The sequence below is a fragment of the Rhinolophus sinicus genome, linkage group LG13, assembly GCF_036562045.2.
Source record: "Rhinolophus sinicus isolate RSC01 linkage group LG13, ASM3656204v1, whole genome shotgun sequence".
In the NCBI taxonomy this organism is placed as follows: domain Eukaryota; kingdom Metazoa; phylum Chordata; class Mammalia; order Chiroptera; family Rhinolophidae; genus Rhinolophus; species Rhinolophus sinicus.
This window is the reverse complement of record NC_133762.1, coordinates 34,022,007-34,035,646: the sequence shown is the minus strand read 5'-3', so window position 1 is coordinate 34,035,646 and position 13,640 is coordinate 34,022,007.

The following is a 13,640-nucleotide window of genomic DNA, read 5'->3' as shown; positions in this document are numbered from 1 at the left end:
GACATCTTCTCAGAAATGCAAACGCTGCATTGAAAGTGCAGAGTGCAGCGCCATCTGCTGGCCACATATTGGAATGTTATGGCTGAAAAAAAAGTATATAACTGGCTACGCAGCATGCAGGGTTAACCACGCAGATGCCAGGCCCACACTCTCACGGGTACTGGGGGTGTCTACATGTTTATCGAGTCCCCCAGGAGATTCTCGTGCAGTGCTCCCACCTCTTTCCATGAGGGGACCCTATTTTTAAAGTTGTGAACAAAATGTTCATAATGATGTGATGCACTGAGATGTATTCCTGCCCAAAACACCAAACCCGAATCTATGAGGAAACAACAGATAAACCTGAAGAAAGTGACTGACTTATGCTCTTCAAAAATGTCAAGGTCATGAGAGACAAAGAAGACTGGGGACCTGCCATTGACTCAAGGAGAATAAGGAGACAGGACAACTGAAGGCAATATATGATACAAGACTTTCGTTTGCTATACAGAATGTTATAGGACACTTGACAAAATCTGAATATGGCCTGCAGACAACAGAATTGTATCAGTGTCAATTTCATGATTTTGATCATTATATTGTGACTGTATAAGAGAATGTCCTTGCTTTTAGGGAATACACACTGAAGTACTTAGGGGTAAAGAGCCATCAGGTATGCATGTGATTTGCAAACAGCTCAGGAAGGGAAAAAAAATATATATATATATGCACACACACATGGTACATAGTTTTGGTGAAGGGTATTCAGAAATCTTTGAACTGTTTCTTGCAACTTTTCTTAACAGTCTGAAATTATACTAAAATAAGATGATGAAATTTTTTTCACAGCCCTCCTGAGAAAATTAAGTGACATAATGCCACCATAATTCAGTTACACATTAAAACAGTAACACCTCACCTTTTTATGGAACCCTTAGTAGGTGCCAGACATGTGCTAATTACTTTTCATGGTTTATCTCATTTAATCTTCACAGCAATCCTTTAAGAGAGAGGCTATACCCCTGCCCCAATTTTCAGATGAGGAAACCTTCACCTCAGAGAGGTGAAGTGACCTGCCCAAGGTCACACAGCTCGTAAGTGATGGAACTGGGATGGTTACTCTGAATCCCGAGTCATAAACAACCAACTAACAGTACATAGGGTCCACAAAACTAGATGACAGGCTCCTCATTATTCCTCATTGAAAGGACTAGGGACCATCCTGCAGCTGCCAGATTAAACTTGTAAACAATATAAACAGAGCCATTTTAAAATGGAGTGGGAGCTGCCATGCCAGAGGAACTGCCTTGCACGTCTTAAGCCTCAAACCTTTGGAAGATTAAAACAGGGCAAAATAACCTTTGGACTGGACCTAAAGCAACCTAGAGCCCCAAAGAACTGTTTGCAAAGAGAACGAGAAAGCAGATATTATAACTACATACCGAACTGATAACTAGTGGACTGAAAATTAAAACCATTGTTTAGAATTAGTGTCAGGATGTTATAGAAATGACTTCCTTCTATTGATGTAATTAATTGTCTCCCTTCCCTTTCTCATAAATACCCCTTGCCTTTGTCTCCTAACCAAAACACTGTTTGGGCTTCTGCCTGAATCAGTGCTTCTTAAATAGCTATTCTATATATAAAAATATATATATATACACACACATACACACACACACACACACACACATATATATATATATACTTGACATATCTATATATCTATATTTAGATATCTATATATATATATCTAGGATAGACGTAGACATAGATATAGATATCATGCAAAAGCTTGTTCTGCTCACTTTGGCCTTTTCTTTTTAGGTTAACAAACTAACTCTACAGTCTCCTCTGAACATGCCTGGGCTTTGGCTCTGCCTCTGCCTTTGCTGTTGCTCCTGGGTGCCCTTCTGTTTCCAATGTCCCTCACCTACTTCCTCTTCCTCCATAGCAGTTCCTTCCCAAGGTCTCTACCTGGGAGGGCTCCCTCCCGCCTCTGCAGTCCCAGTTTTATACCTGTCCCCTCTCTCAGAGATTATCCCACTCTCCGCCTGCTGCTATCATTCCTTTGGCAGAGGCAGTAGAGTGTAGCTATTGCTAGCTCCAGCTCTGGGCTCAGACAGGCCTGGATTCAAAGCCCAGCTCTACCATTTACTGGCTGTGTGCTCTTGGGCAAAGCACTTCACCTCTCTGATCAACTTATAAGTAAATCAGAACTATTATAACCCAACTCATTATAAAGAGAAAGTGAGCTGAGCTATAACAAAACCTTTCATGTAATATCTGTGAAGCAGCAAGAACCTAATATATGTTAGCTACTATTCTTATGTCCTATCTTCATAATGACCGTGTTAAATATTTTTCAGATAAATTAGTTATAAGCATATGTCAAAGTTTTATTTTAATCTTGCCACAAAGCCAAGTCAGCGTTCTCTTTTGTTAAGGACATTTTATAGGAAAAGAGAATGGTTGGGTAATCACTATTAAAATGAATGCAAGACAAAGAATGTCTGATAATCAGCTGAGTGTTTGGGTAGCTGATTTCCCCAAAGAGGTTTTAATCTTGTTAAAGTTTATCAGAAAATTGCTTAAGCATTTATCAAGAATGTTAATTTCCTCCCAGAAGGAGGGTTGGAATTGCATCAAGCAAGAGGGTTCTCTGCCACACTGTGATTGGGACTCTTTTCTTAAACACATCCATAATCATCAAGACTGACATTTCTTGAGGCCTCACTGTGCACCAGCCTGGAGCTGTGTGGGGACAGAGTCCCAGAGAGTAGTTTCCAGGCTCTCGGCCTCACATGGAAAGGTGCTGGCTCGGGTAGTAGATGGCCATCAGCTGTGACTAGTTGGCCATCAGCTGTTACCGGATAGCCATTAGCCACTGATATAACTGCCGTGGCTAAACTAGCAAGCGTGGATTGTGGATTGCGGATTGCAGAGAGGCAGATTGCAGCTAGCAAGTGAGGTCGGTTGGCAGAGAAGAGGACAGCAGGTTGCGGATCCTGTGGCACCTGCTTCCTGTGTCTCCAACCCAGCCGCCAGCGAGACTATAGTGGTATGACGCCCCTATCTATGGCTCCGTGGGTGTCCCTTTCAGGCCTCACCATATCCTGCGTTCTTGTGCAGGACGCGGGATCAGACACCCCGCATGACAAGCTGCCTCACAGGCCTAGCCTTGAAGCAGATCCTGGATGCATGTCGCCATTGCCCACCCCCGCTCCCACTTAGCACATTTCCACTTAGTTCAGGGTCAGACTAGGCGGGTAACTACTAAATACTGATGAAATGGATGAATGGGAATAGTGGCCATCAGACCTTTACACAATGGGACACACATCCTACTTGTCCTTCACACCATCAAGAAGGAAATAAATGGGTTTCTGAGAGTAGAAACCACCTCCTGCTCCCTCAGTGTAGTGGGGTGTAAGTAGGTGCTATTCAGGAGAACGTCCAATACCACTGAGTCAGCCATATTTATGTGGGCACCTTTTTCTCAAAGGACCTCTTGATTTAGACTCTCAGGAGGTTAATCCTCAAAGGTAAATTTTTGTCTCTACTGGGCCAACAGTGACTCTATGTACTACGAATTAATTTAAAAAAAAACAAACAGATTCTATATTTGTCACGTGAACAGCATAGTTACTTTTCATGGGTTTCTTTGTGTGTATTTTAATAGTGTTTATTGCTAAATGTAAGTATTTAAATTTTTATAAATTTTATAAATTAAATCTGTAAACCTACTTAGAGTTTCTTCATTTTGGCCAGGGGCAGAGTCACAGAGTTGCACAATCATCCCCATTAATCTAATTCCAGAACATTTTCATAGCCTGCAGAATAAATACTCACAACAGCATAACCCAAAACAATTCTGAGCCTTTTCACAAGTTCAGACCTTTTCCGTTTGGGGACTTCTGGACTATTAATAAATGAAGAAATGCAAATATTTTACTGAAAGAATGCCACGGAAAACACAGTGTCAGCTTTTGCCATTCCAAAATGGAATTATGCAACAGGACAAAAACCTTGCAAGGCAGAGTTCTCCAAATTCTTTTTTCTCATCCTTATTATCAGTAAGCAAACTTGGAGAATCTGTTCCCATAGAATTTTTCAGGGCTGTGGACTAGATATTTCTGTCCACCATTAAGGCTTAGCTGGAGTCAGGAAGAATAAAGATATAATTAGGAGTCACAAAAGAAAAGCCTGCTGCATTATGACCTTGGGGGATTGAGGAAGGAGAGGAAGCATAGAGAAGGAGACAGCAAAAGGCGAGGATGGGTGTCTTATTTCCCTTCTGCGGACTTTCTTTTTTCTTATTTTCCATTCCACAGTTTCCATTCTGTGATCTTTGGCTCGCAGGGAAAAAGGGAAAGTGCATTAGAGGAAACACTGAGGACAAGGAGGGGAACCGCTGACTCTGCTTGTCATTTAACACTCTAACAGGGGCCACCTCTTGGACTATCTTCTGCCCTAACCTGTAGTATAGCCAGGAAAAGTGGTCAGGCAGAGGCAGATGTCTTAGTTAGCTCAGGCTGTCATAACAAAGTATCACAGACTGGGTGGCTTACACAACAGAGTTTGTTTCCTCACAGCTCTGGAGGCTGGGAAGTCCAAGATCAAGGTTGCCAGCCAATTTGGTTTCTGGTGAGGGTTTCTGGTTTCTCTTCCTGGCTTGTCGATGGCTGCCTTCTCACTGTGTTTTACATAGGAGAGACAGAGAGAGAGAGATTGGGGGTTAGGCTTCAACATATGCATTTTGAGGTTACACAACTCAATCCAGAGCGGGAGGCCTTGGACTTTACTTTCCCTGAGCTGCCTGGGGATCCTGAGTAGTGTAAGCACACCCAGCGATGGCTGTGGAGCTGGCTGGAGAGCTTGCTAATAGGGACCACAGTACCAGAGTGAGGTCCAGATCTGCCCTCTGCTTAAAATCCAGCAGGCGCCATGGCGAATTGCAAATGTTTATTAAGAGAATCAGTTGGTCTGTGTCTTCTTTTTGCGAGTACCCCGTGAGTGTCCCAAGTTCTCAGCCTCCAGGAGTTATCCTTTCGATGAACAGCAGGTGTTGCCCTTTCATTGAACATCCACTGAGTATCACCAGCCCCCAGATGTGCAGGAAATCCCATCGAGAGACCAGCCCATGCTCACGTGTTCCATCCTGCAGCTGTTCGTGTGTCTTTTCTCTGAACAGCTGCATTGCTCCAGGCCTTTGTGGTCACCTTCTGCCACTTCTTCACCTCTCCTCCCAGTGGCTGTTCTTTTCCGAAGCCGTTTTGCTTCAAACACCCTTATGATCAGCTGAGGCTGCCTCCAGGCCGGCAGATTCCAAACTGATAATATTCTGGAGCTTGATAATCTTCCATCTTCTTTGGTGATCCACCAAGTGGTCTCACAACCCAGCTGGGTACTTAGACTGAATCCTAGCAGCTTCTGAGGTGTTGGTTTGTAGGCGAGAAAGGATGGGCGCGATAGGGAGGAAGAGAAGACGGTGGAAAGCGAGAGAAGACAGAAAAGAGGAAAAGATATTACAACTTAACCTAACTTAACTCAAATTTGAACTTGCATCCAAATCCGCTAGAAGGATTGTTAAAGCACAGGTTTCTAGGCCGCACCCCAGAGTTTGCGATTCAGTAAGTTTGGGGTGGAGACCAAGACTTCTCATTTATAACCAGTTCCCAGGTGATGCTCATGCTGCTGATCAAGGACCACACTCTGAGGACCACTGACCTCAGCCAAAACCAGCCTGGAGACCATGTATCCCTTTCGGGTACTGTGTTTTGCTCTTTATATTAGGTAGGCAGATATGCTTGTTCCAAAATATCCTTGCAGCCAACAGCCAAGTCCACCTGCTTGGTCAGACCGTACGTAGCAAGATGTCCAACAAATCCCTGAAGAAGCTAACGAGCAACTTGGATCCAACTGTTTATTGTCTGTCAGAGGAAAGGCATCCATGCTTGTAACAGCCTTTGGTCACTTTGCTGGGCTCCGTGGCCAGAATAAAGCACCTTGAAGGGAAGAGTGGCCATCACGTCCCAGGCCTTTGCACCATGTGGGACACACACCCTCTCCTGTCCTTCACACCATCAAGATGGGAATAAACGGGTTGCTGAGAATAGAAACCATCCCCTGATCCCTCAATGTCGTGGGGTGTAAGTAGGTGCTAGTCAGTCACGACATAGTTAGACATCTTGATGGCATCTGAGGTCATAGCTCCACACGCTTGTGAGGCAGAAGAAAGCTCAGGCCAGAGTTTGGAATCTGCCAACCTGGAGGCAGCCTCAGCTGATCATAAGGGTGTTTGAAGCAAAACGGCTTCGGAAAAGAACAGCCACTGGGAGGAGAGGTGAAGAAGTGGCAGAAGGTGACCACAAAGGCCTGGAGCAATGCAGCCGTTCAGAGAAAAGACACACGAACAGCTGCAGGATGGAACACGTGAGCATGGGCTGGTCTCTCGATGGGATTTCCTGCACATCTGGGGGCTGGTGATACTCAGTGGATGTTCAATGAAAGGGCAACACCTGCTGTTCATCGAAAGGATAACTCCTGGAGGCTGAGAACTTGGGACACTCACGGGGTACTCGCAAAAAGAAGACACAGACCAACTGATTCTCTTAATAAACATTTGCAATTCGCCATGGCGCCTGCTGGATTTTAAGCAGAGGGCAGAGCTGGACCTTACTCTGGTACTGTGGTCCCTATTAGCAAGCTCTCCAGCCAGCTCCACAGCCATCGCTGGGTGTGCTTACACTACTCAGGATCCCCAGGCAGCTCAGGGAAAGTAAAGTCCAAGGCCTCCCGCTCTGGATTGAGTTGTGTAACCTCAAAATGCATATGTTGAAGCCTAACCCCCAATGTGGCTGTATTTGGAGTAAGGGAGTATTGAGGTTAAATGAGGTTATAAGGGTGAAGCTCTAATCCAGTAAAGTTAGCGTCCTTATAAGAAGAGGCACCAGGCGAGGGAGGCTCTCTCTCTCTCTCTCTCTCTCTCTCTCTCTCTCTCTCTCTCTCTCTCTTTATCTCTCTCTGTCTCTCCTATGTAAAACACAGTGAGAAGGCAGCTATCGGCAAGCCAGGAAGAGAAACCAGAAACCCTCACCAGAAACCAAATTGGCTGGCAACCTTGATCTTGGACTTCCCAGCCTCCAGAGCTGTGAGGAAACAAACTCTGTTGTGTAAGCCACCCAGTCTGTGATACTTTGTTATGACAGCCTGAGCTAACTAAGACATCTGCCTCTGCCTGACCACTTTTCCTGGCTATACTACAGGTTAGGGCAGAAGATAGTCCAAGAGGTGGCCCCTGTCAGAGTGTTAAATGACAAGCAGAGTCAGCGGTTCCCCTCTTTGTCCTCAGTGTTTCCTCTAATGCACTTTCCCTTTTTCCCTGCGAGCCACAGATCACAGAATGGAAACTGTGGAATGGAAAATAAGAAAAAAGAAAGTCTGCAGAAGGGAAATAAGACACCCATCCTCGCCTTTTGCTGTCTCCTTCTCTATGCTTCCTCTCCTTCCTCAATCCCCCAAGGTCATAATGCAGCAGGCTTTTCTTTTGTGACTCCTAATTATATCTTTATTCTTCCTGACTCCAGCTAAGCCTTAATGGTGGACAGAAGTATCTAGTCCACAGCCCTGAAAAATCCTATGGGAACAGATTCTCCAAGTTTGCTTACTGATAATAAGGATGAGAAAAAAGAATTTGGAGAACTCTGCCTTGCAAGGTTTTTGTCCTGTTGCATAATTCCATTTTGGAATGGCAAAAGCTGACACTGTGTTTCCCGTGGCATTCTTTCAGTAAAATATTTTCATTTCTTCATTTATTAATAGTCCAGAAGTCCCCAAACGGAAAAGGTCTGAACTTGTGAAAAGGCTCAGAATTGTTTTGGGTTATGCTGTTGTGAGTATTTATTCTGCAGGTTATGAAAATGTTCTGGAATTAGATTAATGGGGATGATTGTGCAACTCTGTGACTCTGCCCCTGGCCAAAATGAAGAAACTCCAAGTAAGTTTACAGATTTAATTTATAAAATTTATAAAAATTTAAATACTTACATTTAGCAATAAACACTATTAAAATACACACACGGGCCGGCCCGGTGGCTCAGGCGGTTAGAGCTCCGTGCTCCTAACTCCGAAGGCTGCCGGTTCGATTCCCACATGGGCCAGTGGGCTCTCAACCACAAGGTTGCCAGTTCAATTCCTCGAGTCCCGCAAGGGATGGTGGGCTCTGCCCCCTGCAACTAAGATTGAACACGGCACCTTGAGCTGAGCTGCCTCCCCGGATGGCTCAGTTGTTGGTTGGAGCATGGGCTCTCAACCACAAGGTTGCCAGTTCAATTCCTCGACTCCCGCAAGGGATGATGGGCTGTGCCCCCTGCAACTAGCAACGGCAACTGGACCTGGAGCTGAGCTGCGCCCTCCACAACTAAGACTGAAAGAACAACAACTTGAAGCTGAACAGAACCCTCCACAACTAAGATTGAAAGGACAACAATTTGACCATTGTTCCCCAATAAAGTCCTGTTCCCCTTCCCCAATAAAATCTTTAAAAAATAATAATAATAAAATAAAATAAAATACACACACACACACACACACACACACATACACACACACAAAACCATGAAAAGTAACTATGCTATTCACGTGATAAATATAGAGACTGTTTTTTAAAAAATTAATTCATAGCACATAGAGTCATTGTTGGCCCCGTACCTTTGAGGATTAACCTCTTGAGAGTCTAAATCAAGAGGCCCTTTGAGAAAGAGGGGCCCACATAGATACCACCCTTTTCCCACCGTTGCCCACCCCTACCTTGCTAAGGTTATGTTGGGGTTATGGAATGCTGTGTTAAGTGTTATAAATGCAGATCATAGGGAAGTAGCCACCAAAATGGACTGAATTTTATTCGAAATTGTTTTTTAAAAATCTAAATTTTATAATTAGAAGAGTATGTGATGATTCTTGCCCACCCCTCTTTAGAACAATACCTATTTTCTCAATCTTACATGCGTACAGGTCTCTTCCCCACAAGTTTTAATGTTTCTTTACTAATAAAATGCAAGAAATAAGGGAATTGGAACATCTGTTGGAAAATGAACTGTGGTAGCCAGTCTTTAAGATGGAAAGGGGCCAACCTCTCTCCCTGGGTTAGTGTAAGGCTTTGTGGAATTTAGATATTGTCCAAAGAGATATGGGGAGCCATTAAAGTGTTTTAAACAAGGAAGTGATATAATCATGAACATTTTTAAAAGGATGACTCTGGCTGCCACATGGCAAATAGGCTCTAGGGGAGCAAGAATGGAACCAGGAAGACTAAATAAGAAGTTATTTGCCATAGTCCAAGTAAGAGATATAGTGGTAGCATGGCTGGGCCGTGGTAATGGTAGGAAGTGGTCAGATTCTGAACACGGGCACTGATAGAATTTGCTAATGGATTGGAGTGGGGTCTTCTTCCCCCTGAGTATCTGGCTTAATTGCAGGATGGATGTGTGATAGAGCCATTTGAGATTCCTACTAGTGGTCCAAGTGGAGATGTGAGGTAGAAATTTGGCGCTACGAGTCTGGAGCTCAAGGGAGAAGTAGGAGCTGGAAATATAATGTGGGATCTTCTACATATAGAAGATATTTAAAGCCAAGATACTTGATGAGGTCACCTAGGAAGTGAAAGAAGAGAGGAAAGCCAAGGCGGGAGCCCAGGACTATCCAATATTTAGAGGTTGGGAAGAGGAGCAGGTGTGAGCAAAGGACCCTGAGAAGAAATGGCAAATGAGGTAGGAGGGCATTCAGGAGAAGGTATGTCCCAGAAGCAAGGTGAAGAAATTGTTTCAAGGAGGGAAGAATCGACTGTGTCAAATGACACTGAGAGATTAGCCCAGATGACGAATGAGAATTGACCACTGGATGTGGGATAAAGGACTTTGTATGTGACCTCAACAAGAACCCCCCTTTCCTGCTGGTAAAGTGATGGAGATGAAAGCTGATTACCATGAGTTTAGACAAGAACAAGAAAGAGATAGTAAGTCCATGCAGCTAACCCAGTAAAGAAGTTTTGCTGGGAGCCATGAACTTTCTATTGACCTTTCCTGTCCACACTCCACTCTTCTCCACTCTGCTCTGTGCGTGAGGAGGCCCACACCTATGGACTCATTACCCTCTGGCTTCCAAATAGGCCTGACGTAGATGGGAGGGAGGGAGGGAGATGAGTGGGAGTACCCTCTACAGGAGGCTGCTATTCAACTTTCTTCTTCCAGCCCCACCTTTCTTTTGGGCCTGGGGCCCTAACAGTTCAGCTGTCACTAACTCCAGGATCCATTGTGTTTCCTCTATGCCTTGCCTATACCTTTGAAAACAGTCTCTTTGTAAATAAACCCTCCTAGGATTGTCTGAACATAAATGTTTCTTCATTTCCTGTTGAGACTGACTTATACAAGCTATAAACCAAAATTTGAGCAGCTGGGAAACTTTAAAAAATATATTTTTTATTATGAAAAATTTCAAGAAGTATTGAGTAGAGAGAATTTTATAATAAACTCCAATGGGTGCAACTAACTTACAGCCACTCTCATTTCATCTAACCCCTGCCCACTCCCCCCTCCTGCCACTGGATTAGTTTAAAGAAGACCCTGGACAGCCTGGACATTCATCTATGAGCAGTTCAGTATAGGTATCTAAAAGTAAGAAATTGTTTACATAACCAAAATACTATTATTACATCTTAAAATGTAATACTAATTCACTCTCAATGCTATCAAAATATCCACTCAGTGTTTGCATTTCACTGATTGTCTCATAAATGTTTTTTCCTACTCTGTTGGTTTGTACCAGGATCTTGATTCTTATCTTAATTACATCTGCAAAGCTTTCTTAAAGTTCTAAATGTCCCCTATACCTACTTTTTTTCTTTGCCGTTTTTTGGTTGAAGAAATCAGATCATATGTCATGTAGAATTTCCGACATTTTTCATTTTCCTAACTGTGTCCAAAAGGGGTTATTGAAAATATTTCCCTTCCCCTGTATTTTTTGTAAACTATTGATAAGATTTAGAGGCTGGTCAGATTCAGATTTGAGTTTGTGAGCAAAAAAATACTCATCCGTGTTTCTGTGTACTTCTATTAGCATCTTATCAAGAGTTACATACTGTCTTTTTTAATGCAATGGGCACACCTACTATCCATATCTTGACCCACTGAGCAAACCTAGGACAATTTGAGCATCAAAATAAATCATTATATTAATGAATTATAACAACTGAATAACATGATATTAATAGATAAGTAAGTAAATAAGAAGGAAACACTTTTCCTTATTGTAGAATGTCAATTAATGTATAACTTTATGTTTTGGTAGCTTTTTCTTTTGAAATAACTTAAAATTCACAGGAAAGTTGCAAAAATAGAACAAAAGTCTCCTATACCGCTTTCACTGGAATTCCTCAATTGATAATATTTCACTAGATTTTAGTTTAGCTACCAAAACATAAAAAGTTAACGTTCTTGTGTAAGTTGAATTATAGTATGCAAATTTCCATCCCCATTTCATTGTGTATCATTTTATGGATCTATGATATCATTAGATAGTACAATTCATGCTGTTTTAGGGGTTGATTTTAAAGGTCTGGAACGGATTAATCCATGTTGCATTACTTTCTAGGGGAAATCACACCTCGGTTTTCGCATGTGTCAGAACTCGAACAGTCTTCTGGAATGGATTACGTTTGAAAACCGAGGTACCACTGTGTTTTCACCCCTCTGTACCATTTGTACCACTTCTTTCATGTACACATATTGCCTGTGAAGACATTTTCTAATCAGGTAAGCTGGGGCTTCAGCCCAATCCTGGAAGAAGCAGGTAAGTGGAATTGAGCTCGGACAAAGGACCAGTGACAGGCACAACACCCCGCTGCAGGTCAAGATCTATGCAGACCTGGGGTGGACCCAAGACAGAAGTCAAGTTGTCCCACCAAGAGGGAGAAGAAAAACTGCCACGGCCAGGCCACCAATGGGTGTTCACAGGTTGGAGTGAGCTCCCTGTCCTTAGGGGAAGAGTGGTTTGGGTGGAGGGCAGGGAGGAGACCAATCCCAGGGAACATTATCAGACATGTGTGAGACGCCCTGCGGGATCCAATGAAGAAGACCGTGGCCTGTAAAAATAGCTCGAAGGCACGTTTTAAGCCCAGAGCTTTTGAGTGCTGAAGCATAAGTTTTCAATTTCCTATCCCTGACCTCAAGTTTTGACTAAAAAAAAAAAAAAGCAAAAGATGCAATTAGGAGAGTTTCTCTACTGCTGGTTCCACATTTTCAACAAGACCTGATATCTCAAGAAGCCAGCCCGGGGGGACGACATCCCAATGCAGATGCCCTCACTGCCCAGCCTGGGCACTCAGTGCATCCCCAAGTGTTATCTTATTTACCCCTATAAGAACCTTACAAGGTCGGTAGTATTATGCCCATTTGGGGGATGGGATACAGGCTCATGAAGAAATAGTCATACAGGACCTTGATTCAAATTGTCCTGACTTTAACTGCCATCCTCGCTCCTAACAGCTGATGAGACACTGTTATGGGTTGAATTGTGCACCCCTTCAAAAAAATTCATATATTGAAGTCCTAGCCACCAGTACCTCAGAATGTGACTTTATTTGGAAATAGGGTTGTTATCGATATAAGTAGTTAAGATGGGTCATTAGGGTGGGCCTCTAATTCAATATGACTAGTGTCCTAATAAAAAGGGGAAAGTTGGGGACCGACACACACACAAGGAGAATGACATGTGAAAATGAAGGCAGAATTCGGGGTGATGCATTTACAAGCCAAGGAATGCCAAAGACTGCCAGGAAACCACCAGAAGCGAGGGAAGAGGACAGTAACAGATTCTCCCTGAGGAGTCAATGCCGCCAACACCTCAATCTCAGACATATACCATCCGGAAGTGTGAGAAAGTAAATTTATGTTATTGAAGCCACCCAGCTTGTGGTACCCTGTGTGGCAGCCCTAGCACACCAAAACAGGCAGTATGTTCTCTCCTCTAAATCATTCTGGTACCCAACGTTATGGCATCCTTCATGCATCTGCTCCATCCTCCAACTGCTGTTGAACCTCCTAACCACTCCCCGGATTAAATTATTTCCTGGAAGTTGTAAAGAATGACTCTCAGTTATCCCTTCCCCACACCATCCTATGGGATAGGGGAACGCATTCTCAACTGGTTGCTTCCCCTAAACAAAGCCAAGGCAGAAGGGCCCCCAAGAGAACTGCTCCTAAAAATGCAGGGGCTCTGCACCAAGCAGACTGACATCTAATTTTCTAATTGGCTATCAGCTGAGCCCAGGTCTTGCTGAATGACCCTGGTGACCAAGAGCAGGCAAAAAGAACATTGGTGAGGGATGCAAAGGTGCTATGGGCAAACAGAAAAGAGGTAAGGACCACCTCTCTGAGATCCCATCTTCCCAAGGGGTGGAAAACGACTCAGTCCTGGCCACAGGCCTAGGGTTGAGGCCATGAAATTGGGGGCTGCAGGAAGAGGATGATTCTCCCAAGGACTGATCTTTGCCTAGAGTTGCTTAGAACTGAGGGGGTCTCTGTTTAGCCACCCTGAGCTGACAGACATCAAGCTTGGTCAGTGGTAATGACTCTCAGCAAAGGTCTCCTCACCACCCCTGAGAT